Source organism: Manis javanica, chromosome 3 (assembly GCF_040802235.1).
Source record: "Manis javanica isolate MJ-LG chromosome 3, MJ_LKY, whole genome shotgun sequence".
Classification (NCBI taxonomy): Eukaryota; Metazoa; Chordata; class Mammalia; order Pholidota; family Manidae; genus Manis; species Manis javanica.
In genome coordinates this window covers 79,374,780-79,396,702 of record NC_133158.1, presented here as the reverse complement: position 1 = coordinate 79,396,702, position 21,923 = coordinate 79,374,780, and the positions used below count along the sequence as shown (strand labels likewise).

The window sequence follows — 21,923 nt, the reverse complement described above, 5'->3', positions numbered from 1 at the left end:
GGTACTCAGACTTCTTACTTGGAGGCTCAGGACTCCGAAAGACAGTATTCCAGAAACAGGGCAGCAGCTTTGTGGCCTTTTATGACCCGGCTTCAGAAGTTAGATAGTGCCACCTCACTGTGCTCTGTTGGTCAAAGCAATCACAAGCCTTCCAGAGTCAGTGGGAGGGACACAGAGGAGGATCAAGGAATGTGTGGCCATGTTTTCAAACCTCCATAGGGTATAAAATTTCTTTAAAATGAAGCAAAATCCCCCTCACCTTTTAATTCCATTTGTAACATTTTTATATGAAACTAGTTTTTAAGCATTTATATAAAATCATCTATTTTTCTTTATGATTTCTTCCATTGTTTTGTAATTCATTTTATACATTATTTTTGAAGTGTTTGTCTATAAAATTAAGGACAACTATCAATACATTTGAAGAAATGACTTTACAGTTTTTAGATACTTAAAGTACTATGTATTGTGGTTGCATTCCTTTCATATAATTCTTAATCCTTTTTATCCTTAAATTCCTATCAATGACACCCTTGAAAATTCATCTGAAAATGCAGGTTGAACCATACATTTAATTACACAGTTGCTGTGTGGAGAAAAAAAAGAAGTTTGACTAAATAGTTCTTGCCCAGTGCTTTGCTGCATTTCTGGCTCAATCTTGCAAAATTAACTCAAGTACAATGAGCTACATTTGGCCTGTGTAGCTCATAATTACCATCAGGTCTTGCAGTGATCCTTAAATACTGAATAATCTGATTCATTTCATAAATGGTCACTGTAGCCCTCTTTCCCAGTTTTTACTGGCAAAGAAAAAAAAACTGTCATCCCATAATAGCAGCAAAGAAGTCTTTCAATTTGTAATTAGTTTGAAAGGCATTCTTCTGGCTAATAGAGACGAAAGAACACCTTTTAATATATGTTACAAACCATCAATAAATGCTAAATGATTATGCCTATCTCATGTTCTAAAAATGTCAATTGAGATCTTTTCTGTTATTTTCTCTGCTTCCAATATTGCATTTCAAAAGCCAGTTTTGTCATCTAGCTGCATGTGGAAGCGAGAAAGCTTTGCAGAGAAATGTCAATTGAATAAGTTGTATGACATATACATAATAGTGATCTTCAACATTTCTGTTTATCATATATATCTTTCTCTTGTTTTATATTCACCATATCCAGGCAAAAAAATGAATTTTGGAAGATGACGACATTGGAAAAAGTCTTACTATCTAACGTAATCACCATGAGAGCACAGGCACTCTATCTATATATTTTTCTTTTTTCAACAGTTCTCTTCAGTATGTCTCATTGAGATCTACAAATGGGAGGGCATAAAAGCACACATAGACATGACTGGGAGACATATAATGCTCAATGAATATCTATTGAAGAATGATTTGGGAAGAGTCACAAAAGTGTTTATCACCCTGTTCCTTTAATCCAGTCTGAATCTGAAGCATTTGTTCCTTATGGAGGCATCTGTGTCTATGGAATATCTCCTTCATAACTGTCTCTATTACCTGCCAGTCATACCACACAAGTTGGACTGGAAAAGTCAAGCCCCTGAATCCATGTACCATCATCGAACTTTATTATTAGAGAGATAATTTGAGATCCTATGGCTTCAGAGACAGAATTTCCTCAAATCACCTATGATTAAACCAAACATTTTGTGTGTCTGAATACCCACAAGTGAGACAAAGTTCAGAATGCTGCTATATCCACCCACCAGGCTCGAGTACATGTCAGAGGCCGGGCCTTTTGTTTTGCAGACATGCATGTTTTATAGACATTCAGCAGCTAGAAGACAGTCAAGCACTTCATTTTGTTTTGAATTCAGAATAAAGATACACTCTAGAACTATACTCTCCAAAACAGTAGTCACTAGCCTCAAATTCAATTAGTTAAAATTCAAAGTAAATTAATTTAATTCCAATTTATTCCAATTAAATTCAAGTTCGTTAAAATTAAATAAAAGTAAAAAGTCAGTTCTGCAAACATACTGGCCAAATTTCAAGTGCTCAGTAGCCATATGTGGCTAGTGGCTACTATATTGAATGGTGCAAATATAGAGTATTTCCATTAGTACAGAAAGATTTATTGTATAGTATTGCTCTAGAATATGTCACATATCACACCGAAAAAATTCTAATTTGGATACCCCAATTCTGCACTTACATCCTAATCAAACTATCCTGACTTTCTAATCTTTTTATTTATTTAAAATGTCTAAAATTGTTCTTGTTTAAATCTTTTTTGAACAAGTGTAGATAATATTTCCTAAGGTCTCTGAAATATACCAAAGCAAAATAAAGAGTATCTAGTATCTAAAATACAGAGTTAAATTTCTGAACGTTGGTTTAAGTGGAGAGGAGTCCCATGTAATTTGTAAAAAGTCAAAATTACAGGTCATTAATAAAGTATATTCAACTGATTAAGTTGTACCAAAGGCACAAATAAAAACCTAAAAGTGTTGCCAAGTAAAACTCGATTAGACCTGATATGATAAATAACAAAGAATAATTTCTAACTCAAATACTGTTCTATGCAAATTGGTTGGAAATGTGTCACTGAAATTGTTCACTTTTCTTGAATAAACCTAACTTTTCTCCCTGAGGTATTACTTCCTCATAAATTTGCTTCTTCTATAGCAAATGCTATATGCTTTTTTAGAAAGGTAAATGCTTTCTAAATTATCTCAAATCTGTATTAATGAGAATTAAATTAATGAGTTTAGCATATAACATTACTATGAAAAGCAATAAAGATGTATAATAAATTGGACAGAAACTATATATGCATATAAAAATAAGTTTGCATACATAGAAACAAAAAAAATTATTCTCTTAATCAGCATACAAGGATTCTAATATCTCCTAAACGTACATTTACATTTGGGTATGTAGTAGCATTTTTAATTGAAGTGTGTATTTATACATTCCTATGTGTAATTTCTCCTGTGATCCCCAAACTTTGATAATGATGCAGCATCTTGTCTTTCCAACTGAGTAAAAATATCCTCTTTTTTTCTATCTCAGAAGCTGTTCTGAAAGTGAAACAGCCACTGGTGAAGAGACAGAAATCAACCCCAGTCGTGTCACACGAAAGAACAAGGACACAGGTCGTAGATTCCGCAGGCCAGCCAAGCCTGAAGGTAAGGGAAGCGACGAGAACGGTGTGGGAGGCGGTTCGGCCGCTGGTCCACAGGCCCGGCAGAGGCGGAAATCGCTGCCGGGGGGCCCAGGCAACTCTCAGACACTGTGATAATGTCTTGCCTGCAGGTTCTATCTCCCATCCCCGTCTCCACCGCTGCCAAAGCCTTGAGACCATCACTACACTACCATTGCCAGGTTTTTAAATCCCCCAGGGGTAAAATACATGTGGAGAGTGTGATTCTAGCTGATTTTTAAGCCCAGGCATGTTGAATAGAGTCTTAAAATAATCATTTCCACAGGACCTGACTAGGTATCCAAGTGTTCACCAGATGCTAGCAGCTAGGTTTTGCAAAGGAAAATTGCTAACTTAAGCTTCTTTTCATGATTCAGCAGAGGGTTTTAAGTAATAAAAGATCTGGAGATTTGTAAAATAAATAATTCTAGGGCTAATGGAAAAATTAAAATAATCTTATCATCTCCCAGTCATGTCTATGTGTGCTTTTCTACCCTTATCAAATTTCTCTTAATTGAACCAGTGTTTTTTTCTGGCTGATATTTTATAGTTTTAAGTTATGAGATGAAGTGAAGAAATGATTCCTTTCAGATGACTTAAGTGATGTGTACTAAATTTTAGAATGTATGAAACAGAGCGTAGTGTAACAACTACACTTTTATTCCCATGCACTATTGAATATATCCACAGTGAAAAATAATCATGGCAAGCCAGAATCTCTTTTATTTCTTAATTCATCTCTCAGAGAAGCAATTAAAATATAAACTATGTCATTAACTTTCAAAGTTTGATGAAAAAAAAAATGCCGTCCATTTCTGATGAGTAGAAATTATCTCATAGTATCCGTAGCTTATTACCATTGCCTGCTCTTAAGTGTGACTTTTGGAGACACAACTCAGTATTTTATAATATTTAATGGTACAATGGATTTTTATAGTCTATTTAAATTTATTTAGTAATTTAAATAATGAATGGTTAAGATTCCTCAGATTCTTGCATTCTTGCTGGAGGTGCACTTGAACAAAAAGAAAAGCACCTCATCTAGCAGTGTCATTAAGGCCACATGACCACATCCTCTCTAGAATGAATCCATTCAGCATTCCTGGAGAAATATAAATATGTTAATGATTTTCCTAAGGTATAACATTTTTACTGCAGGTACCACTAATTATTTTGGCTGGATTTCATCAAGGCCAGATACAAATGAAATATTTATACAAAAAACGTTGAATAAAAAATACATGCTCATTTAAGCAACAGGTTACAGGACTCAAACTGATCACATATTTTAGAGAAGTTGATGAAGGAAGTGTAACTCAGGTTATGTGTTCATAATGTCAGGGTAAGGTTTTGAACTCAATCCAGAGACATTCGGTAATTGTTGCGACCAACTACAGTCTCAGCTTCTGAATTTCTTGTAACAAAATCTTGCTGCCAAGGGCATTGATGGGCTAACCCAGTAAAAATTATGATAATAATGTTAAACTAAATCATAAAAATGCAGAAGGTGATTATTAGCGGGCAAAGAAGAGGAATTGCTAGTAAAGTTATGATAGAGATATCAAAAATACATTTTACTGGACTTTTTAAAAATTCAGCTTTGTTTTTAAAGTAAGGTGCAAAAGCAGTAAAATGTAAAGGTTACTCAGTCAACTGTTCAATGGTCAAGAGCAATGAGTCAGCAAATGAAAATAAAAATTACATTTATTCAACATGGTCATCAATTCAGGCAGGCCTGAAGCTTATATGTGAGAGTTTTCTAGTAAAAATAACCAGCTGAAAGTCATTTTTAAGAAGGAATTTTGACTGAAAAAAGAATAAAGAACTTTTTGAATGTATGTCTTCTTTTTGGTGAAAATGAACTTGGCTTGTGTTTAATTTCACATAGTATAAAACTAAATATTTTATGTGGTTTTTAAGTTTTATGATGAAAATCATCTGAAACAAATGTAGCAAATTAGAAAAAATTTTAAATATGAAAAACATGATAGGCTGCCTAAGGGGAAATGAAAAACTAATCCCCTGTGTGCTCCCCAAAAGTAAAGAATGTAACTTTTAAAATTATTTTTAATACTCTAGCATTTCCTTTCTGATAATTTACCTTCTGAAAATATAGATTCCTGAATCATACATATACCATAGACATCAGGGTAGACAGATTGCATATCTTCCTCAAGTTAAATAACACATATCTTTAAGTGACAATTATAGGAACAAACTCCTTTTGTTCATTAAAATATTTAATGTGCCAAACACACTATTAGCACTAATAACATGGGTGGAACTGAATTATTCTCACTTTCTGTTTAGAGATTAATATGTCTCTTGGATTCACATGAGAAATGTGGTGTCTTGCACATGAGAATTAATAAGGTACATCTGTAACCAGAAATAGTCCATGGGAAACCTGCTGAATTGATCCATATCTGTTTTATTAATCAAACCCACTACGGAAGGACTTTTTGTGGTTGTACTATATTTTGGAGATAAACAGAGTGGGGAAACCACAGTTCAATTTAGAAGTTGTTTGAAACATTGAAGAATGTGAAGTTTTATATTATATGACAGCAGTAAAGTCTAATCCTTGATGGTTGTAATTCTGATATTTAAGTACATAAATATCCTGTATTTATAATTTTATTACAGAACATTATGACAGTGGCCAAGAAGACCCTAACTATTTAATATGGAATTTACTTCTTACTGACACTCTCTTCCTTCCTCATTTTTTTTTTAATAAAAAGGTTTTGGGGTTTGTTTGTTTGTTTTTTAAGCTACTTTGGTATGAACAGCCTTTAGTTGAAGCAGATGGCTGGAAGTCAGAAGCCCCAGATTCTATCCTTGAGGCTCCTACTGCTGGGAATGTGGCCTTGGGCAAATCATGAGAGTAAATCTACAATAAAGAGGGTAATAATGTCTTACATATGTGTGGTGTTTCATGATCTAACAGAGCACTTTCACATACAATATATTATTTAATCTTCCCCACAGCCTCCTAAGAAGAGCATGGCAGTTATTAACAACCTCCATGATAGACAGTAGGAATTTGAGACCCAGAGACACTAAATCATGTCAAAATCAAATGTCAAAGCAGGGGGAACAGACGTATAGGATGACTCTAAGCTGGTCCTTTGTCTTCTTTCCTCTACATCACAACTGCCACCCTCTGGAGCCTCCAAAGCTGAAATGGTTAGAGCTGTGCTATCCAAAATGGTAACCACGAGCCACATGTGGTAACTGAGCCCTTAAAAGGTAGCTAGTCCCAGCTAAGATGTCCTGCAAATGCAAAATCCATGTGGGATTTCTAAGACTTCTAATGAAAACAGAATATAAAATATCTCATTAATACTTTTCAGATTGATTGCACAATTAAATGGTAATATTTTGGATATCTTGAGTTAAATACACTATTAAGAATCACTTCCCCTGTTTCTTTGAACTTTTGTACTGTGGTTACTAAAAAATATGAAGTCATTTACGTGGCTCACATTGTTTCTGTTAGAGCCTGACTAGATGATTCCACTGTTCAGAGCCACAGTACAGATTTCACAGTACTGGACTTGCTTGTGCACCTGTTTTGATGAAGCTGAGACAGATTTCCAAAAATTCTGTCAAACATAGAGCAGCATGGATTGGCAGCAATGATTCAGCCATTCCCACAATCTTCCACATTTAAGGAAAAAGTCAGATTCCATTCATTGCTGCTTCAAATTGCTCATTTGTTTAAAAAGGCTCATCTTGTACTTTCTGAATGCTTGAAAGACTTAAAGTAAATATACCATGGAAAGAACTATAAATTATATTTATGACTCTGCAGCACACCTTGTTTTAAAATGTGTTCCCATTAAACATTATTAGTGAGTGAGACATTAGACTTTTGGGTGACACAGGCAATGTAAAACACTAATTACATATAAATTTATTGCAAAATATAGTATATTTGATTCCCCCAACCGAGACTTTAAGATATTTTATATAAAATCCCTGAAGAAGTAGCTTATTCTTGTTTTGAAAAGTCTACCTGAAAGTCTTTAGGAAAAAAATTAGGTTCTTATTTAAGAGAAAAAATATTTACAGGAAAAAAATAGCTGAAATAATTGAAAGCTAAGAACTATTTGGCCTTTGTTCTGTGGGCTTAGACCAAGATTTTCTCATTAAGGGATTTGAAAATTAACAACAGGGAGCAGAACCAGAGCTTTCCACCATTACTGCCTCTTTTTTCAATGCTATTTGAAATCACAGTACAACCTACCACAACAGTATTAGAATATTTGGAATTGATTCCATTTTATTCTTTTCGACTCCTTAAGTGTTTGTCTAGCAAATACAATGGATCAGGGACAGTTTTAGGCACAGAGAGGATATTGGGCAATAAGGCCAGAGCTCTGCCTTCAACAAGTACAGAAGCTGGTAGTGTATTAAAAAATACACACTTATAAGTAAGATTATGTAAAGGAGTAGTTACTCTCCACTTTCTAAAGGATTTTTTAGTACCTCAATAGAAATCTTTATAACACTGTTCTCCAGGGTATTAAAACTTACCTATTGTTTATTTTAAAAAAGGACTCATGTAAACAAACAAACAACCATGTAGTATGAATTTCAGAGGTTTGCTCTCTTCTATACATTTCCTCCTCTGACAGAAAGCAGGCTGAAATTATCTTAAAATCTTTTCTGGAAAAAAAGAAGGATGAAAAACAAACAAAAAAGGGACCTAAATCAAAATGGCACTGAAGATCACAAAACAGTGAAACCTAAGAGTTTTATAACTTTTTATACAGTAATAATTATATGCTACCTTTGAAAGGAGAGATTAAAAAACGTAAAATTGCACATTTCAAATCCTACCAAAACTTTATAATTTGAATTTTTAATTTGGTTGTGTATCCTTTTGTGCTAGGATGAAAAGATGCTAATATTGACTGCTACATAACATATGAAAAGCACATTCACAGTGATCTGTAAAATAAAAAACAAAAATATAACAAAGCCGATGATTTCAGACCAGACCACTCACTTATTACTCAGCTTCCTTTCTTCTGTGAGTCAAATAATTGCAATGAGCTTTCTGTGCCACTTTTCAGACACAAATCGTCTATTATCTTGAGAAACTGGCTACTTCCAGAGTTGCTGACAGACCAAATAATAACAATACATTTATTCTTTGAGTTGTAAAAGAAAGGATGTCAAAATCCTTCTAAAGTTATGCATTTTTGAAAATATGTTTAAAATAAAATTATATGTATTAAAAACATATTCCTCATTCCCCAAAATACATACATACTACCAATTATGGAGATTGTCTAGGAACAAGTAAATATTAAGGCTTTTTCCTAGATCACTGTCTAAGAAATAAAAATAGTAACACCTGATTTTAAGGAAAACAGAACAGTACATACATTTCTATTGTTAACTATAAAATAGGAGTAAGAGTGACTCTAGCAGAGTTGTTTAAGGATCAAATTCAATTAAAATAAATATAAAATGCTAAGTACAGTGCTTGGTGCAGTTAATATACAGTAAGTGTCAACTATCAGTAGTAGTAATATTATTATTTATAACATGATAACCCCCCCACATACATCCTTCCCCTCTATCAAACCAAAATCTTGTGATTCCCCACAGTTTCATGGTTCCATGCCCTTGAACATGCTGATTCGTCTTTTCAAATGTCCTTTCCTGACCTCTCCTAGTGAAATCCTATACTTTACCCAAAGTTCAGTGCTGAAGCTTCTTCTCACCTGTCTGCTCTAATTTCTTTACCTGACTTATTTGCACTTACCCATTTCCCACACTACCCTGCACAAAAGTCTCTTCCAGCAATTGAGACATGCCTTTTTTAACTTGATTCCCTCCCCCCAAGGCTGAAAAGGTATCACACTCAATTCTTGTATCCCTATAGAAATGTCAATTGAAATGAATGAACCAAGTCATGCATTGTTTTGCCAATGGGTTTCAGCCCCGGGCAAGTTCGCGATGGATTCAGTTTGACCAAAGAAATGTCGGTAAAATGTTCTTGGGGTGAAAGGGTTATACCCAACTTTATTTCCACATTGGCAGGTCAATCACTAAAATCCCGTTCACTCAGAGCAAGTCTTCATGCAGCAAGCCGGTCTCTGCCTCTGGGCCCCTCTGTCAGCACAGTCGTCCCACACAGCCATCCTCTGGGCCTCTGTCCTCAGTGCTGCCACCACTCCAGCCTCTGCTCTGCTCTCCTGCAGTCTTGCAGCTGTGCCACCGTGTCACCCAGAGCACTGGGTGGAGCTCTTTATATGGAGTCAGTAACAACATATTGCCCACACGTGTATAGCGAGTAAGCCGACCAGGGCCAGGTGAGAATCCTGGCCACAGGAATCTTCATTTCATCCACATGCATAAATAAGTAAGTGGAACTCTTTTTGTTTATGAGTAGGTATCACACTAGACTGTGTAGGTATCAGGCTAGTAGCCTCAATTTTGAAAGAGAAATGAGATGAAGGGTGTGGTGAGAGGAACTGGGGGGTGCACCTTGGTTCCCTCGAACCCAACTCTGCCCAAGCCTGACCCTGTGGTCTTCACCCGGTCATTAACAGCTCTGAATTCCGTTGCCTTGTCAGAAAACTGAGCAGATTGGGCAAAGAGCCAACATTCATAGACACTAAACATTGTTTCATCTCGGTAGTTCTCAAACTTTCACAGGCATCAGAATCATCAGAAGGGCTTATTTAAACTGATTCCTGGTAAGGAGGGCTTATTAAAACTGAGATGTACCCCAAGAGTTTGCCTTTAACAAGTTCCCAGGTGATGCTGAGGCTGCTGGTGAAGGGACCACACTTTGAAAACGACTGATTAATCTTAACACAGGAGCCTGACACTGTCCTGTTATCACCTGGCCAAGAGCTCTCCTGACAAGCAAATTCACTATAGGATGGAAGCAGGTAAACCCAGGCTTCTGTGAGGCCGCCTTCTGGAGGACTGGGTGCCTTGTGGCTGAGTTCCAAGGGTGGCCACAGACTTTGCTGACTGTGAAAGGCCTACTTTGTGTGGAAGGGACATCCTGAGTTCACAATGCTGCAGGGCACAGAAAACAAATTCCCCATTTGACCCATCTGTTAAAACTTGTTGCAGCTTAAGCCACAATGGATCGCAATTGCCATCTAGTGACGACTTTGAATCACTGCATATAGAGACTACCGAATGAAATGACGCTTTCATTTGGAAACTCGTTTTTTACAAAACTATGTTCAAGATGAGAATCCCTAACAGTAAGTTCTAATGTACACTGGTCTTTGTCTACATTTGTATCTACGTGTCGTAACAATAAAAACATAGCACTTACAGTGTGCTAGGCATTGTTCTAATACTTCATATAGGTTCAGTTATCCACAGCAACCCAATGAGACAGATACAATTATTAGCCCCATTTTACAGACAGGAAATATAACTACATATGTACAAAGAAATTCAAAAGCTCACCTGAGGTTGCCCAGCCAGTAAAGTAGCAGAGCTGGGATGGAACCTAGACAGCTGCTGGGGAAAGAGTCCTCAGGCCAGTCTCTCATATATTAGCAATTTAAAGTAGTTACTGAAACAATTGGTACCTATAGTTGTCAGTTTCAGATATGGGTCTGAAAATTTTGATAAAATGCATATGAAGCAATGAATTTTTTCCAATTCTTCTAAGTGAAATCAGCTCGAATGACTACTTTTTTAAATGTTTCTACCTATACAAAAAGACACTGCAATGCAACAGAAAGGATACTAACTTGGAATCAACTTCCAGCTTGCTGTGCAACCTTGCACAAATCACTTTACCTCTCTGGACTCCACTTTCTCCATCTACAAAGTAGAAAAAGTAAATATGCAGTTTACATGGCTTGGGAGTTCTTTAAAACCAGATTAAATTTCAGAGTAACTGTTCAAGTTATCCAGTGAATGTGATCACAAGAGCAAATAGGGGGATGAGGGACAGTAACCACATCAGTTTTTCTCAATTGTTCTGCACATAGGAAAGGAACCAGGAAGCAGATTTGATCTGGTCTATTCTCCAGAAGTGCTAGCAGGAAATAATAACCTGATAGCACTTGCAGAGAAGTAAAGAGCTCAGCCAGGGAGTTGTATGCTTCACGTCCCTCCCTGGATGCTGCACATGGCCTGTGCACCTGAGCTCTGCACCCCTGCCTGTTCCTGCCCCTCAGGAAAAGTTACATCTTTGCTATTGGATTGAGGTCCAAGCCTCTGCCCCCCTAACTCCAGCCTCTTTTATCAGAGATTTCCTTAGATCAAAAAATCTGATCCCTGTCAATCCATTTAACTTCTTATCTAAGACTTTGCAGTTACCAAACCATGTCTTACCTAAATAAATCAAATACTACAGGATGGTTATTAAATTAAAGTACCAGTAGGTTCTTTGCACTTGTGTATGTATAACATGCTAAGGTATGCTGATAGAAAGATTCGTGATAATAGGAAAATTGATATGTAGACAGAGCTTAAAGAATAGAGTAGAATAAAATATCAGTATCTCACTTTAATAGATTTCTTTATGTCATTCCAATTATTTGCATATATTTAATCATCACAGCAAACTCAGAATTAGGCTAGAAAAATGTTATTATCAACCTCATTTGAGAAATAAAGGAAAGTGAAGCATAGAAATTTTAAATAGCTTGAAAAAACTAAGTGAATAGTTGAGCATCCACATACACTAATTATGAGGTCTACGCTCACCCCACAACTATAGTTTATCTTAACAACATAATGCTGACATAAGATGACTACACTCTGACACTTAATTTAAAAGGAGGTTCTTTGTACAAATATAGTAGAAGCAAAGGATTAATCAGACCTTAGGTATAGTAAAAAGTCTTTATGAATTCATTCAACAAACCTGTGTTAAAAATCTATGTGTCTGGCACTATTTTAAGTTTTGAGGATCTAGCAGCGAATGAGGTCAAAAATGACATTCCACCTTCAGAGCTTACATTCTGTTCAGTGGGAAAGAAGACAATACATAAGAAAACAAACAAATATATAAAAGAGTATCTGACAATGAAGAAAAACCAGGCAAAGGGATAGAAAAGAGTATCTGACAATGAAGAAAAACCAGGCAAAGGGATAGAAGAACCAGGGCATTGATTTCACCTGGGTGATCAGGGCAGGCCTCTCAGAGGAGGTGGCATGGGGCAAAGATCTGCAAGGCTGCTCAGGTAGAGGGAGCAGCAGGTAGAAGTTCCAGGGTTGGGAGACAGCTTGGCTTGTACCAGAGCAGGAAGGTGATGCCTGGCTGGAGCACAGTGCCTAAGGAGATGGTGTCTGGAGAGACAGCAGGGTCAGATCCTGCAGGCCTTGCAGGCTGCAGAGGGAGCTCAGAGTTTGAAGGAACTGGGTTGGCGGGACATGGGGGGGGTTTGAACAGGGAAGTGACAGGGCCTGGTCTGTAAATCTTGAAGTCATTACTCTGGTTTCTCTGGGGAGATTGGACTGGGCAGGAATGCAGGCAGGGACTCAAGGGGTATCACTGCGGTCAAGGTAAAACACGGTACTGCTTTAGGACTAAAGACCTGGGGTACGTTTTTATGGAGAAATCCTAAAACTTGTTGAAGGACTGAATGTGTGAGAGAAAGAGATATCCAGAACATCCCCTAAGCATCTATAATAGTCAGAACTATAGAAGCAGAAACAGAATGGTGGCTGCCAGGGTTTTGTGGAGGGGAACAGGGCGTTGCTGTTAGTGGGTATGAAGTGTCAGTTATGCCAATGAATACATTCTAGCGAGCTGCCGGACAGCATGGTGCTTACTGTTAGCCATGCTCTGCTACGCCCTTCAGAATGGGTTAGGGAGGAGAGAAGGGTAGGTCTCATGTTTTCTGTTATTACAGAGAGAAAGAGAGAGAGAGAGAGAGAGGGAGAGAGAGAGAGAGAGAGGGAGAGAGAGAGAGAGAGAGAGAAACAGAAGGAAAGGGAGGGAGAGACAGAGGGGGGAAAGAGGGAGGGAGGAAGAGAAAGAGGTTTGTTGCTCTTCAAGCAAGTTCAGACTAAACACTGCAGTAACTTAAAGAAACTATATTTTAGGGAAATAAGATGATTTTTCAACCTTTTTTTGTGAACTATGCAATGGCATTTAATCATAGTACTCCTCAAAACTTAAATTTGAAATGTTACTGTACATTTATCATAATGTTAAATTTTTAAAGGGTTACATAAACTTTCAGAATTTTTGATAAAAAAAAGAACGTTTCCTCAAGTCTGAGCTCACACAACTAGGTATCGAGGAGCACAGTTTGCAGAAACACGGAAGACTGTGGTAGAATTCACTTTCCAGTACTTGTAACCCTCTAATTGTAATAATTAATCTGATTTCAGAATTTTTAATTAGGCCATGTCACCACCTTTTTAAGAATGAGCCACAGGTAGCAATCAATGCTATTCTGCCACCACATGGAACCCTGCTCTGAGGTAGAATCCTGAACCGATCAGTCTGATCTGGTGCGATGTTTCTAAATGTCCTTTTGTGAAATAGTTTCAGAGCCCCATGACTAGAGAATTATGAAATCGTGCCTTCTGTTTAGGACATGTTTATAAATATGAATAATAGAAGCTTAGCTCTCCACTCTCTCAAGAAGTACAAGGCAAAACTCCACAATTCAGTTCAATGGAATGTTAAATAGTTAAATATCAGCCTGAGAATTACACTCTTGAGAAAGAAATGTTACAGTGGAAAAAGGAGGAGAAATATGCTGGGTGTGTGAGCCAGTGGGTCTTTTGTGGGAACCAGATCAGCTTTCAGGCAGCTATGTGGTACTGAGATCAGCTTCAGAGATTTGTAGACAATGCCATCATGTCACCCATGCATAATCAATATGAGCACGGAGGCACAAGGACTTCACCAAGATCACCAGTAAATCCAGGATAAAGCCAAAACCAAGGAAAGAGTGGTTTTAAAATGGACACAAAAATGATTTGACTCATATGCAGAGAAAACTGAAGAGACATCAAATCCCAAGGGAATGTCGTTTCTCAGTTAGGCCTCCATTTTTACAGAGAGCAGCTCCTTTTGAACATTTTAGCTTGTCTGGTGGATCCTAGTTAGCTAGGATCACTTTTATAGATGAAGAAGAAATGAAATTCTAATGGCATTTAAACTCTATAGACAGAGACCTTTTTTTGGTTCTTTGGAGACCTGTGTCCCCAGCATTTAAAACGGTACCTGGCACACACTTAGCAAATCTTTGTTGAATGAACGAAAAAAAATACTTGAATAAATTGCTAAATCCAAGTGAAGAGAGGAATCTTTTCTGTTTGTATTTATACAAAAAGCCATGTCATCAAGTGAAACCTCATAAAAATTACAAGAGAAACCTCTCTGTCTGGGGGAGCAGTTGAGTATATTCTCATTGCTCTCCATATTTGTATCATGCACTGACACTGACTGAGCATGAGAAGATCTTTATCTTGGGTTCCACCAATTTGTATGTGGTCTACATTTCTCACCCATTCTTCATTCTTTGTTCAGGGGGTCATTACCAACCTGAAGTGTTAAACAAAAAATTGAATAATTGACAGGCTGACTGGCAGCCCCAAAACCTGATTTGTTTCTACCACCCTCTTAATTATAAGATTCTCAGATCCACATCTAAGATTCTAACTTGCCTTAAGCTTACATCAGTTCGTTCATGCTTACCAATTCTTACCTCATGTTCAGAGGCAGTGTTTTCCCCATTGCCATCATTCTATCTGGCCATAGCTATTAAGTAGCTATGGATGGAAACTAATAAAGAGAGAAAAACATGAAATGAAAAAGGAATTGAAAAGGATACATCCATTCCCAGACCAGACCCTTTTTGGGAAAGTATTTGATGAGAAAACAAAAGCCTCTTGTGCTTCATAGGCTGGCCTGGAATACAGTCTGAATTTTAGAGGATGTTATCATTCAACCTAGAGTAGATTATGAGTCTGACCTAGTATCCAATGTTCTTTGAGTGCCTTGAATCTAAGAACTTTTAGAAATGTATATAAGTCATTTTAAAATGAGAAATGAATAGGATACATTCTAGTAGAAAGAGAAGGAGAAGTAACAAAATAAGTCTTTCCCATCTCCCTTTTTGGTGATATTACACTTTAAAAATAGGTATAAGGAGGAGCCCAAGGGAGGAATTTCAGTTAGGCTAATCTATTTACAAGTAGAATTCCTTCCAGGATACAAGAGCCTTTGGCAAACATTGGTTGGCACATTCTTCCTAAAAGGTAAAAGCCTTTTATTTTTTGGCAGATTTTAAATGACACTTCAGAGGGTCAGGCAAACCCTTCAAACCATAGCCAAAAGCAGGTTAATCCAAAACACACAAATCTTCAGCCAGTTTAAGATCCACAAAAAAATTAGGCCTGAGGATTACAGGATGTTAATTGTGAAACATAATTCCGTGATATTTATGGCCCCATAAACTGGGCAGAGCCTACTCTTGAGTATTTGGAAGTAGTCTCTGCAGATGCTGTATTGCAGGGAACCACAGGTCAGTCACCATCTGTCCATTAGCACTGTGGTTCGCAACCTTTGGTGGACCTAAGAATCAACTTGAGCAAGCTTGTAGAAAATACAGATTTTTGGTCCACCCCCCAAGCCTATTGAGTCAGACTCCATAGGGGAGGAGATTGGGAAGAAGAAAGGCTAATGAGATGCAGATGGTCTGTAAACCACACACTAAGAATCACTGCCCTGGAGGCTGGAGTGAGCTCCCTAAAATCATAACTTTCTCCATGCAGCTCTTGATTCCCCGCACCTTGCACTGAGATTGGAACCTGGTAGATACTCAACAAATATTTAATGAATGAAAAGCAGGTAACATAGGATGCCAAGCACTGTTCTAAGCGCTCAGCACATATTAGCTCACTTAATCCTCTCAATAAAGGACTTGATACTTGCAAGGCACTCAACCTGCACAATGTCCAGAGTGTGACATGGCTGATTCCTTTGTTACACTCAGCTGCCGCCACCGCAAGGAAACCCTCCCTCACTGCCTATCTAAAGTAGCATAAATCCCACTCCTATTTTACCCTTTTCTCAATAGCCCTTGCCTCCATCTAAAATTATGTGGTTTGGTTTATTGTCTGGCTCCCTCCACTAAAATGTAAGTTCCATGAGAACAGGAAACTTACAGGTCTTATTTCTCACTCTATCTCCAATGCGTGACTCACAGTAGACATCAAGAAAACAGTTGTTAAATGCATTCATTAAAAATGCACAGTAACTGCAGTGTAAAGGAGTTGTGTTTGCTAAATGATGTCTCAGTTCTCTCAGAGCTTCCCCAGATGTATTATAGTAAATGTAAAAAGCAAAAGTAAGACTTCTAACCCCCAAAATGTCTTCAAAATAATTTCCTAATCTTCCCTGTCCCAAGTCATAGAACGGACATGAAGAAAAGAGAATTAAGTAAGGGTTAAAATGGGAAGTCTGGATAGATCTGTCCCTCTATGGCTTCAATATTTTGTTTGAAATGAACTCTTAGGACATCACACACGCATGCTCAAACATAAGTAAAAAACACATGCCAAGATCAAATGTATATGATTTTAGGTCAGATATCAAATGTATATGATTTTTATTAGCCACACAATGACTCTGTTACTGGTTCAGAAAGCTGTGTCTACATGACACCACAAGAGCTAGTTAAAGCAACGAAACTAAAGCCAATTATTTCACTAACAAAAAGAATGGACAGACCAACTCATTCCAAAAGGTAAACATACCAGAATAAGTGATTTTACTTTATGCCAACAAAATAAAAAAACAGGAACTGACTACAGACTCAGAAGAGAGAAAGAAACTCATTTCAGATGGGTTCTCGTACAGTGTGGGTTTATCAGAACCAGGATTCCTTTGAAAGGACCACTCTCTAGTTAACATCCTACCAAAGCTAACCTCACCACTGCAGGATTCTGACCATGGACAATCAAATCGCTCACCTCCACTTCATTTACGGCTGTAGGTCTCAGGCAAACAAGAGCTAGGGCCCAGGAACTGCTGCTAAATGAATCTTTTTGTTTCAAGCAATTTTTTTACCACTTCCACTAAAATGCCAGACAGTAAGTGCTGTCAGTGATGTTGTTGGCTAGCATATACTCAAAACCAACTTGAAAATATTTTTAAATGTTTTCCTTGTTTTATTTTGGGACTATCTTTCTGTTATGATCACACAGGGAGCTAGCCAGACTTGAGTTGGCTTCATTAGTCATCTCAGAGAATGTGGATAGATCACGCAAAATTCTTTCCATTTTTGAGGAATTGTTGATCCGCAATCCCATTCCTTTCAGTCAGTCATTGAGGCTTCCTATGAAACTCGGAAGTAGCAAAATAAATGTGGGAAAAGGGCAGAGGAAGGAGTGTAACCAACAGAGGTTCTTTTCTCACTACAGAAAGTGAAAACCCTTTGCAAAGACCTTCACCTAGCAAGAATTTTGCTGCCATGCACCCCCAACCCCCATTGAGAAATATTTAATGAGAACATTTTAAAAGACAGAGAAGAATTTGTTTTCATTCTAAAAATTTCCAACTGCAATCCAGTCAAGAACAAAAATCTTTTCTACTTTCACTACCCAAGCCCTCAAAATCATCTGGGTTAACTCAAAGCCAGGTTTAGCACATTTTCTTTTCCATTTTTTGCGAGCAAAACAGGATTTGAATTACAAATTTCCCTGAGATTCATGCACAGAGTTGGGAGACTCTCTCATTTCCTTATCAGAAGCAACAGGAGAAATTCCAAATATGAAGAATCACAGAGATTTATTGCCTCAATTCCCAGCCTGACACTCAGCTCTGCACAAAAGATCAGCAGCCAAAAAGAAGTCCTTTACTAAGGTATGAAAGGACCTGGCTGCCTGTGAAGTCCAGACTTGGGAGTCACACAAACAAGGGTTGGGGCTTTTGCATGGCCAGCAAAACCTAGTCTGTTTGAAGTTGGATCAATTGATTTCTTGAACCTTTCAAATAAGCAAAATTCTGCAGGAAATGGGAGCCAGATGCATTTTTAACTCAGGAGTTCCCTAGAAGACAGGCAGAAAATAATCAAACAACATCCCCTAGTTTTATTTTGGCCTTTCCCTAGACTTAGTCTCCAGAACTATACCTCCTACAAGTACATAGAGATAATGATTGAATAAAACTGGGGAGGGGTCCAAGCAGAAATGTATTTAAATAGTAATATTATTTATACTAAAAAAGAAACAGTATGTGTCTTATATAAGTGTATGCCAATTTTAAATATGATATTATTTGGAAGAGGCTCCAAAACATTTTAAGAAGCATCTGTTGTAAACCAGTCTCTGTGCTGGCAATTTCCACAATGACTTTCTGAAGTAGGTAATTATTATTCTCATGGTACACCCAAAGAAACTGAGGCTTATTGAGATTCAGTGATTTGCCAGAGGCCACAATGATTGCAAACAGAGAGGCTGAAATTGACTTATCAAAGGAGTACCTAGTTGATCCTCAGGATTAAAAGACAAGTGGAAAGAATCTGATTTCTAGGACTAAGTTTCTTCTATGCTAGCTATTGCTATTTCTCACCTCCTTGCACGTGGTACCAGAACAAACTGACAGCCTGTTTTGAAGGACTACCAGGTCAGGAGTAGTTAGCAGTTGTGTGCATGCCAGGAACACCATCACACCCAGTAGGCACATGCAATTTTCTCCCAGAAACTCTAAGGGCAGAAAGAATGGGTAGTGCCTCTCACCAGTAAGTTTTGGCTTCAGATATTTAGAGAAAAAATAAGAAATAGGAAAAAAAAAGTCAGACCCACCCTGCCACACCTAGCCTCTACCTTATTAACACCTTGTTCTTTGTACTTGTGATTTTCACAAAAGATGAAATATTTCTTTCCTCTTCACATATGCTGCCTAAAAGCCCCAAGGTCTCCTGGAATTTTTATGAATAAATCCAGATAGCCCAGCAGTCATTTTCAGACACCATGCTTTGGCAAACAGAGCAGATATATACCGTGTTTGGTACAACTGACATCTGGGGCTTTTCCCTCAACTTTATTCCGCTTTTTTCTTCCAATGAAACTGTCCCATTATTGGGTTTTATTTATTAATTATGATCATGTTTCCCTTTCCAGAAATCTCATTTCCAAGAATAAAAATGGTAATGGATAGTCATCTCTGGCATTGTTAGTTCCCTTCAAATTCCACTTTTGAACCATTAGCTCTGTTTCTTGGTCATGCCTGTGTCAGCAAAGAAAATCATGGGTATTTTATGTCATTCAGACCTACAACTAACTTCTGTGATGTTTTGTTCCAAAGTGCAAGAGGAAGTCCACATAGCATGTACTTATATATTTAAAAGTTGTGAATCAAACTAGCAAACTGTTAAATAAAGTTCTATTCTATCCCTCTGCCTTGGCAAGTATACATTCATAACAAACTGGAAGGTCACATGCAAATTTAGAATTCTCAGACTCCTTGGAGCACAGCACCAGAATGCAGAGGTGTGGGAAGATCAGCCTACCTTGGTCCATTTGGTCCCGTCTTCAGCACAGCCACAGACCACAGCAGTTTTCACCACCACACGTGGGAACACCCAGCTTCACAACAAACTTTACCCACAACCCCTAACAAACAGCTGCTTCCTGGCCCCACATTGGACACAAGGGTGTACACTCCAGGGGACAGTTCATTGCAGAAGGCTGAACCCTGGGAAAGAGCTTGCACAGTCACTGGAAAGAGCCCAAAATCATCTGGGTGAAGGATCTTATGGTGTTGTGTATCAAGAGCATGGTCTAGAAGAGGGTGGGCTCTGGACAGCACAATCTCATGGCCCTCACCCCACAGCAGCAGGAGAAGGCACAGGTCCAGAAAGGTCAGAGCAGAGGCCCCTCTTGGCCTGATATGAGTGGCAGACATTTAGAGTTAATGTGCCCTTTGTGTAAGCTAAGTGAGTGTTAGCTTTATTTATAGGGTAGTTTTCATCCATAGCTTCCAAACAGCTATGAAATGTATCTCAGAAGATTGAGAACTGGAGGCTCAAGACCCACAGTTTCACACAAGGTATGGCACCCACAACATACCACCAAGGTCACTGAGGATTATGCGATATGCTTCTTGTGGTTTGCCAATGCAGTCATCTCATTTCCTGCTCCAGTTTCCATGGTCCAAAGTCAAGGAAGGAACAGAATCTGTTAAATACCTGAAAGGCGACCTCATGAGCAATGAATTACTATCTAACATGGAAATAAATTTAACAGGGGAGAGTAGAAACACATATTTCATTGTCATAAATTTCTTTATAAGAGGAAGCAAGCAGGAGTCAGAGAAACGTACTCTGGAAGATGGGAGGAGGGAGGAATGGGTCCCTAGGTTCAGATTTGTTGAAGTGAGGTAGTCTGTACTTCTCGTGATGGCCTAATCCCCGGGACCTGCTTCTGCCTCTACCAGTGATGAAGACAATAAAAACAGCTGCTACTTGATTCGTGCCGATTCTGTGCTAGACATCATTCTAAGCACTTTACCTATTATTTAATCTGGACAAAAGCCCTATGAGGTAGGTATTATTATTATTATCCTTATTTTAGAGAGGAAGAAGTTGAAGGATAAAAAGATTTCTGAAAAAGAAAACAAACCTTGCCCACGGTCATGTAGGTGATAAGATCCAAAGCCGGGATTTGAACCCTCAGTGTGGCGTTAGAGTCTCTGCCCTCAGCAACATGTTCTACTGCTTCTTGCATTGACCAACCCCCCAGGAACCCACCCACTCAGCCACCGGTCACCCTCCACCTGCCCTGCCTCCCCAGGTAACCATGCATTTGCCTCTAATAGTTGGAGATTTGACCTGGAGAGAGGTTGTCCCTTTGGCTGACTGGGACCTTCTGTTTCCTGTGGGATGAAAACAGCCTCCCCCTTCTCAGGCCCAATCACCCACCAGAGGCCAAGGGAACCATAACAGCCCCAAATTTTCTCAACATCTAACTGGACGTTTTTAAAGAGAAGCTTCATGTATGAGAATATACTGATTGTCTTGTCTGTTAAGGTTCACAAAAGATTCAGGGTTATGTCTTACTTTTCCTTAGTTCCAATTCCTCTTAGAGTTCTTCACACATAAGAGGTATTCAGGTATTCAGAAATTTTTTAATAAATCAAGTTTTTCTGTATTCTTCTATAACCTTGAGTTTTAATCTGGCAGCTCAATGACTATAAAGAAACATTTGCTACAAATTCCTAATTCAATCACTGTGAGTGGGCATAAATATAAAAACCGTATATGTGCACCAGAGTCTATTCCATATTCAGAGTTCCTATTCAGACAGGTGAAATGGTGTAGTAGTTAAGTACCTAGAACTGGAAGCAGCCTCTTTGAGTTCAAATTATAATCCTGCTACTTACTAGTTGTGAGACTTTTGACATGTTATTTAAATCCTCTATGCCTCAGTTTCCTCATAGGTAAATAGAAGTGGTTATGATAATAGCTTCCATCTCAAGGAGATTTTTCTAAGGATGAAATGAGTTAATCAATGCAAGGTCATTAAATGAATTCATCAATATAAAGTGTTTTTAGTACTGCCTGGCAAATGTAAGTTCTCCTTGAATGTTAGCTGTCATGCCAAACCATCCCATAATTTAAGCCCAAATATAATACCTTTTAGCACATAAAGTAGTTGTACTTTTAAGGAATTGGTAAAGTAATTAACTGAATTTTCTCTTTATGGTTATTAGAGAATAATTAATAGTAGTAATAGTTAATAGGATACAACCAGGAATAGCAGAATATAGTACCTGCTGTGTTAGA

The 21,923-nt window shown here is 37.9% G+C and overlaps 1 protein-coding gene across 3 annotated transcripts in view; it reads left to right on the top strand.

Annotated features, from left to right (window-relative positions):
* Positions 1–21,923, top strand: part of COL8A1 (collagen type VIII alpha 1 chain) — a 133,469-nt gene that overhangs the window by 81,084 nt on the left and 30,462 nt on the right. For all 3 annotated transcript variants that reach the window (XM_017657509.3, XM_017657510.3, XM_073231772.1), the window contains exon 2: positions 3,039–3,154. The gene's annotated coding sequence lies outside the window, so the exon portion shown is untranslated. The remainder of the gene's footprint in view (positions 1–3,038; positions 3,155–21,923) is intronic.